Below are 11,579 nucleotides of genomic sequence, written 5' to 3'. Positions count from 1 at the left end.
TACCGCGCAACTGTGATTTAACTTCCGGGAAGACGCGGAGGTCCATAAGGGCCAAATCCGGGCTGTAAGGAGGACTTAGGCGCTGTAAAGTGAAAATTGCCGTAAATTCTGTTTATCAACGACATTTAAACCAAATTTAAATTCGCGTAACGCTCATACTTATAATAAAATACACGCGTGCGCCGCATGTCGTTACTGAGGTCTCTATGGCAACGCGTTTCAAACGCGCTTTATGGAATTCATGCATTTTTTGCTTATATATAAAGTCCGTGATAATTGGTTTGTATAATATGTAAATTTCATTGACTTTTACCAGCAAACTAATAAGTTATAGCGAAAATCCACAAACTTCTGGAACACCCCTCGTAGTTTAACGGTTTATAATACAAAGACGAATGCTTCGGTTATTGTAGGAAAATATGTACGTCACTATCGGCTCGGGGCGCTAATTTGTTTTTGCTGCATTTTATGAAATTCGGCTTTAATGTATAATTTTTCTTGCCTATTTTGTGTTATTGTAACATATTTTATCAATATATTACAATTAAACACATATAAAAAATCGTATATACCCGCTTTAAAGTAAATTAAGATTCACGTCGTACATCGAGTCATTTCGTCAATTGTCAGAACGAAAGTACCGTTTACATTCCAATGCATTATTTTCTCTTTCCTGGATATTATTTTGATATGTTGATGCTGAATTTACAAGTATTAGTATATATGAAGTGAAAACACCAAAAAATAAACAACGGTTGTGATGGTGATATGATTATATATAACAAAAATGATATATGATGATGTTGTTGTCCATGTTAATAATGAGGCTATAATCAGTTTTGGAATTAAGCTAGTTAATTTCAAATAAGATACACACACATCACAATCCCCAAATTATCAGTAAGATATAGTATCGTTTGCCTCTCAGTGCATAATTAATTAAAGGCCTAGTTTATCTGTTAATCCTCGCCCCATGTGGTGTCCCAGTCGGTACACTGATAGTAATACACGATATATTGGTACACAATAGAATCTCTTATAAAAACATGTCTCTCAGATGACTGAAAAATGGCAGTGTAGGATGAAAAATAATGAATTATTGTATTTCAGTAGAATATAGACATGTATTGTTTGTATTATTTATACAACAAATACTTCTACAACAAAGACTAAGATAACAAATGTTACAATTAATTTGTCTTCTTTGCATTCTTCTTATACGACACACACTACTTAAGGGGTGTTGCTGCAGTTTTGCTGATTTTTTTCCACCAAATAGATTTTGCTCAAAATTTATATTCAAGTACTATATACAAATACTAATGAAAAATGAAATAAAAATATAGGGTCACCGGCCTTGTTTTGATTTTATTCACCATTTTATAACATGTACTTTTTCATTTAAACTAGAAAATTTCTAATTGCCTCAAACCAGTTAATAACCTATGAAATAGACAACATATAAATATTATATAAGCTGAGATACATAACATACCATTTAATTAAACAACACAATGCCAAAAAAATGGAAAACACAAGTTAAATTTAAAAAATAATAAAAAATAATTTTTATGTCACCCCAAACCCCAAAAAACAAAAAAAAATACTTTTTTTAACACCAAAATGTAATTTTAAAAAATTCTGTCAATTATAATTATGAAAAACTGCTCAAATATGTTCATCTACGTGTTGTCATAATAAAACACAAATAAAAAAGGGGGTCACCGCGATTTTAACAGAGATTTTTTGTTTTAACTATCCCTACCGTCTACGTCAAATTTTATAAAAATACACCAATTAGGCAAAACCCAAGTACCGGTACATAGATTGTAAGAAATATGCATAAACATTAGAAATTGTTTACGATCTTAACTTGGATCACAACAGCTTACCAAAAGACATTCATAAAAAAACAATATTTAATCACAAACATAATACCATACAGTATCAAACTCGACCTTAATCGTTAATAACTTACATGTACTTGTTCACAGATTTCGGATTGTTTAGGAGTTTGTGATAAAATGCTTTAAATTGATAAAGTTAAACGGCATGACTAAAAAGCTCCAGTATAAAACAGAAATAAAATTAAATAAATAAAAAAAAGTAAAAAAAAGTTAACCCCACCTGGGATCGAACCACTGACAATTGAATTATGAACCAACTCGGTCATTTCTGATGATACTGATAACAAAAATATTGAGTTGTGATAATAGCATCATCGGTGTTGCTATAAATATATTCTCGGTTAAATAAACTGCTTTAATAACGTCGGGAGCAAATTGACATTGGGGCGGCGGACGGGGTTGGTATGGGAAGGGGGTATCCCCCTCCCGTTGGTGGGGGTCCGGGGGCCTCACTCGTTTTTTTTTTTCAAATTTTAGCATCAAACGGCGCAATCTGGAGCGTGTTTATGCCTGATACCTGACCTTATACACGTCTATTGCAGGCATATTCTGAATGACAAAAGTTGTGACAGACAGAGCAGTGTTCTCTATATGTCGCAGTTTGTACTTTGTGGCAGGCGACACAACAATAGGGATCGTGTGGGATGAAAGAACGTTCTTCGGGATTTTTTTCCAGAAATTCCGTTTTGGAAATATGCAATTCGTTGGTTGGTTCGGAGTAGACATATTGAAATGACACAAAGAGTGGTAAAAACATTAAATAAGTTTTTTAGTTGTATCGATTTACTTTGAGTTATTACAATTAATTCAAGTATCTTCATGTATCTTTAATTTTGTGAAAATTAAGGACTATTGGATATCGGCACATTTGTTTCATGTCATTCTTTCCTTTAAATTAATAAAAAGAAGCAAAGGCTTAGATCAAAACCGACAGTTAAAGCTTCAAAGGTTTACTTACTCAAGAATAAAGGGATTATCGTTATAAAAGGGACCGATCAATTATCAACATAATTGACACGTACATTACCTCGGGCGGGTGATGGCAATCAAAAATACACGTATCATTACCGCGAAAGCGTGATGACCTTGCTTCGTGGTAAAGTATTTTTAAATATACGGGTATTGAAATGAAAAAAGGTCTTTGCCGAAATTTCATTTTTGCCGAAAATATTGGGGCGGCAGCCGCCGCCCCTGCCGCCCCAGCTCCGACGCCTCTGGCTACTGCTACTGCTACTGCTACCGCTACCGCTACTGCTACTGTTGCTGCTGCTGCTGCTACTGTTACTGCTTTTGCCACTGCTATTGCCACTGCTATTGCCACTGCTACTGCTTTATATTTTCTTTATATTTTCTTCTTGTTAATCGTTTAAAGGGGCCTCTTCACAGATTTTGGCATTTTTTTAACTTATTCATTAAATGCTTTATATTGATAAATGTAAACATTGGATCGTAAAAACTCCAGTAAAAAAAAGAATAAAATTAAAAAAGGAAAAGAACATTGCCCAGAGCAGGTTTCGAACTAGTGACCCCTGGAGTCCTGCCAGAGTCCTGAAGTAAAAACGCTTTAGCCTACTGAGCTATTCCGCCGAGTACATATACTTTATGTATTTTATACCTTATATAAGCAATCTTCGTAGTTGCACAAAATTTAACGACAAAAACAGAACTGTCCAAATTATTCAATCGTTTCGCGTTGCAACGCTTTATAATTTTTAGGTTTTAAAATCGTCAAAAGATGCATATAATGGCTATATTAGAGCATGGTAATTGTTCAGTATTACTGTTTCCTCACAAATATCATAACGAAAACGAAAATTTGCGAATCTGAAACAACTTTGTTCAATTTTGTCAATTTACCAAAGCGTGAAAAGATCCCTTTAAGTTTAGTTTTAGTTAAGTAGATATATCAATTAACATTTATTGATAGACATTTGTTTGGATAGCAATCCTATATTGTCATAATTGAACCCGTTTATTCATTGATAAGATCGGGATCTCCACAGGGGTTTAATCTCGATTGTTAGGTGGGGAAAAGGGTCCGAATGAGGCAGTTATCGTCGGCTCAGATGTCACAAGTTTTAGACAAATATGCATACGTTATAAACATAATTTAAGTATTACAAAGATAATAACTTATCTTTATTTTGATTAACTACGTTAAAGGTATAAAACTATAATTATATATTTGTTGTGTGCCGCGTACATACAAAATTGATTTTTATATTATTGGCGTCGCTCTGGAGAGCGGCGACTAGTATGTAATGCATTTTTTTTCGCTTATGGGTGGAGCAGTTATTGTACGGATCAATGTATATAGTTTTGTTTTAAGAATATCTTGAATAGTGGTGATTTTTTGTGTGAATTAGTGTAAATAAGTACTGCATTTGTGCCTATTATTTTTATTACAACATTTATTGCCAAAAATGCAAAGTTAATTCTTTTAATTAATAGCTAAACACAGGGACTGGGCACTAATAAAAGATCACAGGGACTGGGCAAATACGCGAACCGGTGAAACTTTAAATAAATAGTCAACATTTTTGTCTGAAACTTTCAACAGTCGCGGAGCATGTTTTTATATATTATTTATATATAAAAATATAAAAAACAATATATATATATATATATATATATATTGTTTTTATATTCTTTTAAATAGAATTGAAAAATACTGCGTTTTAATGCGACCTAAAAACAACGTTGCACATTTTTGTTAAAATTAATGGATGCCGCGTGGTGACAACGTTTACTAAAATTTCTTACATCTCTTAAATATCTTATAAAAAAATACACGTGTTTTTATATTAACAAATAAATGCAAACAACACATTTATTTTGCATGTATTTTTGTTGTTGTTTATGGTTGACTATCATAATAGTATTATTATATATATATACTTCATTGAGTGCCTTTTACACTGAAATTCCCGACGCCCTTTGATGCTTTGCATCAATACCTATCTTGTTATAATTGAATTTAATCATAACGGTCCGAAGTCATAAACATTTATTATGCATGGTTTCTAAAGCACAGTGTATACTACCGATGTTTATTGTTGTTTACTAGGGTTATTTATTTTTTTTTTGGGGGGGGGGGGGGGGGAAGGGGGGATTTTATAGAAGAGTTCAACTAGTCCTTCAAATAAAAATGGTATAGGAAATATAAAAGAGTAAAAAACAGCTTTCCGTCATACTGTTCTATTATAGTGTTTAAACGCATATTATTATGTATATATAGCTGCTTAAGCACAGTGTATACTACCGATGTTTATTGTTGTTTGATGATGATGATGATGTTAAGTTGGTGTTGTTGTTGTTGATGATGATGATGATGATGATGATGATGATGATGATGATGATGATGATGATGATGATGATAATGATGATGATGATGATGATGATGGTGATGGTGATGATGATGATGATGATGATGATGATGATGATGATGATGATGATGATGATGATGATGATGATGATGATGATGATGATAATGATGATAATGATATGATGATGATGATGATGATGATGATGATCAAAATATTACTTAAACATAAACGTCAAGTAATTTACATCTGAGCCATACGAAAAACAGGAAAAATAAACATAATAAAATTAGATATATTATTTCACACTTTGAAATTACTATTTTTTCAAGGGATTTAATATACACGGTAGCGGCCAAGTGTATTTATCTACGTCCCGACCGCTGCCGATGTCAATCGCTGAAATCCCGAATATGAATTAATTATTTTATTAAGGGAAAAACTTTAACTTTTTTATTATATTGTAACAACGTAGCGTTTTTTATCCAAAAAGATCATTATAATAATTACAGGGACGTCAATGGGCAAAATTATTCCGGAAATAGGATTTGAGCCGTCAAGGATCGATTTTTTAATTTTTAGATCAATGTAAGTCCGATGAGATTTTAAGGGAGTTGGAGGCGTAGGGACAAATTCGTTCGAGTGCGCGATCATTTGAGAACAAATAATATTGAATCTTCCTCGGCATTCCGGAAATTTGCGATCGGTACCGATTTTTCCTGGTCTTTTTTCATTGATTCTGATAAGTGAGCGGCCGGCATGGACATGAATATTAACTGACGAAACCTCTTCGCTACTTTCCGAAAATCTTACAATTCTTCGAAATGTTGCAAATATCCGCCATCTTGACAATTTAAATGATCGATTAGCAAATTAAATTGCTGCACTAGCGTTTTGTGAACCAAATCATATATTGATTGCTCATTTGCTAGATTAGTGGTGACTGGTTTTAATTTTCTTAAATCAAACGATATGCATATTTCATTTCATGTGCAAAAGACGTTATCTCAATTTGTTTTCGGACGTTCATTTTCCGCCAGGAATTGCAACTAGAAAGACTACAATAAATCAATAAGCCACGGCTCGGGCAGGGATTTACCTTTAATCCCGTTAAGTTCCGCTCTTAAAACGATATGGGATGATTACATTCACATTTGACTAACATTGCGTTCGATTTTTGATATTTATTTTGATTTTTAGAAAAGTGTCGCCGCACTCTATTCTTTAAAAGAAATGCTGATATTAGGTAAACACGCATTGTCTTCAGTGTAATGCCAATTGCACAGTGCATCGCATTTAGCTGTTATTCCAAGTAAATAATAGTCAGTCAAGAAAATTGCGCTATAGCTATGACGTGCGCAAGTCTGCGATATCGCATGCGCACGTCATAGCTATCGCGTGCACACGTGATAGCTATCCCGTTCGCACTGTATAGCTATCGCTACGGGTCCGTTAGCGTACCTTCGGCGACACTTTCACCTGAAACGACGGCACCGAGACGGGCGCTCGAACTTGGCGGATGCGTGGCCCACCGGGCCACACGAGTCCGTCAAGTTTCGTCGCTCTCGGACACATACTCGGGAAGATAAGTGCGACTTCAGGCTCCCATTATAGGGTAACAGGGCCAATACGGGTCCGTAAGCGTACCTTCGGCGACACTTTCACCGGAAACGACTGCACCGAGACGGGCGCTCGAACTTGGCGGATACGTAGCCCACCGGGCTACACACGTTTGCGAAGTTTCGTCGCTCTCGGACACATAATCGGGAAGATATGTGCAACTTCAGGTTCCCATTATAGGGTAACGGGGACAATACAGGTCCATTAGCGTACCTTCGGCGACACTTTCACCGAAAACGACGGCACCGAGACGGGCGCTCGAACTTGGCGGATGCGTGGCCCACAGGGCCACACAAGTCTGCCAAGTTTCGTCACTCTCGTACACATACTGGGGGAGATATGCGACTTCAGGCTCCCATTATAGGGTAACGGGGCCAATAGGGACCCGTTAGCGTACCTTCGGCGACGCTTTCACCGAAAACGACTGCACCGAAACGGGCGCTCGAACTTGGCGGATGCTTGGCACACCGGGTCGCACAAGTCTGCCAAGTTTCGTCGCTCTCGGACACATACTCGGGGAGATAAGTGCAACTTCAGGCTCCCATTATAGGGTAACGGGGCCAATACGGGTCCGTTAGCGTGCCTTCGGCGAAACTTTCACCGGAAACGACGGCACCGAGACAGGCGCTCGAACTTTGCGGATGCGTGGCCCACAGGGCCACACATGTCTGCTAAGTTTTGTCGTATTTTAAATAATGTTACATAGCAAATAAATGACAATATACATTGTATGTGCTCGTGAATTTAATAATAGTTATAGAACGTTGCTTAAAATGTTAACTTAAGAACGAGTATTACGTTTCATCATGCCATATCTATTAAAAATTATACTATTTTGGGGTCACCAAAATGTATTTCCGGCATGTGCGTAAAATAATCGGCCAGCTCATTAATTTTCTATGTAGCATAGTTTAATTGTGAATTTAAGGGACACTACAACAACAAAAATTTACCAGTAGACATTCTTCAGTGGAATATAGTAAACACACAGTGCTGACACGTGTTGTAACTAAAATAGACATAGGGATGTGAGCATTGGGAGTGACCTATTCATACTGTGCTAAGGCAGTATTACGGAATACCGTTAGGGTCATCGTGGTTACACATTTAAATCCAGAGGGCGATAATGCGAGAACGCGATAGTACGATGGCGACAATGTGACAATACGATGATGACAGTGCGAAAATACGAAGTCGACAATGCGATAGTACGATGGCGACAATGCGAGAACGCGATAGTAAGATGACGACAATGAGACAGTGCGATGAAGACAGTGCGACAATACGATGGCGACAGTGAGATAGTACGAAGGCGACAATGCGATAGTGCGATAATACGATGATGACAGTGCGAAAAGACGATGTCGACAGTGCGACAATACGATGGCGACAGTGCGATAGTACGATGGCGACAATGCGAGAATGTGAGAACGCGATAGTACGATGGCGACAATGCGAAAATACGATGAAGACAGTGCGACAATGCGATGGCGACAATGCAATAAAACGATAGCGACAATGCGATGATGCGATGGCGTCAGCACGATATGACTATCGCATTGTCGCCATCGTACTATCACACTGTCGCCATCGTATTGTCGCAATGTCGGATTGTCGTCATCGTTCTATCGCGTTCTCGCATTCTCGTTATCGTACTAACACATTGTCGCCATTGCATTGTCGCACTGTCGTCATCGTACTATCATCGCGTTCTCGCATTCTCGCCCTCTGGATTTAAATGTGTAACCACGATGGCCCAAACGTTATTCCGTACAGTATAGTGCGCAAAATCTGGTTTGGAATCACAATTTATATGCCTCAAACAGATGTTGAAAATCCGACTTTGTTATATAAATAGCAGTCTAAATATACATGTTTTTCCAAGCTTTAAATAAACATATTAAAATTAATTTCATGTTCGTATCGATTGAAGTTCTTGTTAATAGTAGAAGCAAACAACACAATACAACTCTAATCGGGCTTACTAATTTGAGGCAAGAAAAAAAATCGCGCTATCATATATAACATATAACATATAACACGCATCCGCCAAGTTCGAGCGCCCGTCTCGGTGCCGTCGTTTCCGGTGAGTGTCGCACAGTCCTGTCAGGAGCTACCAAGTTCGGATATGAGACCACGAAACATGGCTTGACCTTATAGCAGCCAGCCTTTCACCTGACCAGACTGCGCGGTTGGGCAAGCTAGCATGGACCAACTCTGGCCGCATATAACATAAGACCCATTTCCGCATGACGCGGGTCATCTGACCTTTATAATGTGTATATAGCTATGAATGGTATTTGCACAAATATTTTGCATGGACTTATTGTTAATGTGTTGCACGTTTTCAATAGTATCAATGTCAGAGGGCATATATAAGATCAATATTACTACGGTCAGTACGGTGTTCATTTTCTGTCGCGAAATGAAATGCAATCAAGATTGTTACTCGGCGTTGTGAACAGTATGACACCGTTGTCTGTCTGCGATGCATTTATACTGGTTCTTTGCTGGTATACTCACCAATTTGACTCGACCATCTGCTCGAACAAGAAATGAGTACCAGTAGCATAAACCTGAAATTGTAACTTATTTTAAAAATAGTGTTTATATTATTCATATGACTATTAATATCCATATTGATAATTTGATATAATAATTATTATTTTTATGTTTATTATCGTTGTTTTTCTCATTTAGAAACTTTTATCCGGCTTAAACAATTGTGAAAAATCCCATTGAAAAATCCCATGGGAGAAAAAATCCCATTGGAAAAAAAATCACATGGGAAAAAAAATCCCATGGAATTTTTATTTTTTCAAACACGATTAAACACATTGAAATAGCGTAGATTGTTCATCATTTGATAAAATATAATATAATAATGTTTCTGGAAGATTCATGAATAAATCTCTCAAAATAAGAAAAAATCCCATGGTATTTTTTTCCCATTTTAAAAATGGGATTTTTTAAACACTAAATATGTATAGATATAATTCGCTAATAACTAGTATACAGTCCCTAAATAACGTTAAAATACTTGGAAACGCAAAGAAAACATGTTTTTTTTAAATGTCCAAAATCCCATGGGAAAATAAAAAATCCCACGGATAATGAAAAAATCCCATGGGCTCCCCAACTTTGCTAATAAATTTCATAATGAAGAAAACGCATTTTTTTAGTGAAAATAACCAATTAATAATCAAAAGTAAGACTTTTATCTTATACTTAATCACAAAGAAGCAAATATTCAAGAAAAAAGGTACTAAAGTTTGCGAAATTTCGGTTTCGCAAAGTTTTTCCGGTGGCCGTTTTAAACCAAACAATTACATTAATCAAAAGAATTTATTTTATGTGTAACAAGGTAAGTTTTTTTCAGACAAATAAAGGTTCAAATCAGGTACACTATGTTGCGTACATAAACCGATCTATTTGTTGTTTGTTTTCATCATTATTTGTTTTCGTTCGCTAAATTTTATTTATTGTGAAATAAGTTAAATTTATTAGATTTTTTTTACCAAAAAAATGGTTGCGAAGAATTGCCAAGTATAAAGATTTTTGTTGTTACCACATACCAAGCTCTTACATTGTGTTCTAATCCCGAGTTCGTTTTTAGTAAAAACAAATAATAACAACAATATAATCGTTTCAAAAATGCATTTCCTTGCATGCAAATGTTTTATTCAGACATAATTAGTAAAATTGTATTTGATATTTTGCATGAGTATCATTTCAATTGTACGAAAAATAATCTATGGTGTCATGCTTTGAAGTCAACTTTAGACAATCTTGGTTTGGGTTATACGCTTTATTTATCTGATTTCACGTGCGACATTTCTCACATGGTAAACCAAAGATTAAAAGACCAATTTGTTCAAGAATGGAGCGATACTTTAGCTTCTCAGTCCAAAATGGAAATGTACTTGAAATTTAAAAAAAGCTTCGAATATGAAAAATACCTTGATTGTATATCAAATGAAAAGTTAAGAATCCAAATGAGTCAATTTCGTCTAAGTTCCCATTATCTAGAAATAGAAGTTGGCAGATATAGTGGGCTGTCCCGAGAAGAACGCAAGTGTAAACTCTGTAACCAAAATGTTTGTGAATCCGAATATCACTTTTTATTATGTTGTCCATTATATAATGATTTGCGTATAAAATATAATGTCAGGACACCATGGCCTTCCATAAGTAAATACATATTAATGATGTCTTCCAAAAATGTTCTTAAGTTAAAAAGCATTGCGAAATATTTAGTTGAAGCGTTCAAACTTAGATGTGATACTTTAAATCATCTAGCTGTTGTATAATTGCATGTTAAAAGACATAACTGTATTTAATAGTCAAACATATATGTTTTTGATTGACATATTTGCTCATGTTTAAATTGTATTATTGCATGATTCCCTGTCTTGGCCATATTTCTATTGTATATATGTTCTTGGCCAAAGGCAGAATGCCGGATTGCCAATAAACTTTGAAACTTTGAAATTAAAAACGAAGATTTTGTCAACCTTCCCTCTATGCGCTTATATGAATTCCACCTCTTTTTGCCAACCAGCGGGCGGAGTCTAAACTTTGCGGGTGGGGTGAATTGACACTTCAATTCCCATTTCCAATGATAAAGGTCATGTTCCCAAGTGGTAAAAAAGCGCTCAAATCATATGCCAATGATCAATACCATTAAAATATAAACGTTCGGCGCTTTTTTTCAATTTTTGACATTTTA

Source organism: Dreissena polymorpha, chromosome 1 (genome assembly GCF_020536995.1).
Source record: "Dreissena polymorpha isolate Duluth1 chromosome 1, UMN_Dpol_1.0, whole genome shotgun sequence".
NCBI lineage: Eukaryota > Metazoa > Mollusca > Bivalvia > Myida > Dreissenidae > Dreissena > Dreissena polymorpha.
The sequence above is the reverse complement of the archived record's forward strand: the minus strand, read 5'-3'. Positions refer to the sequence as shown.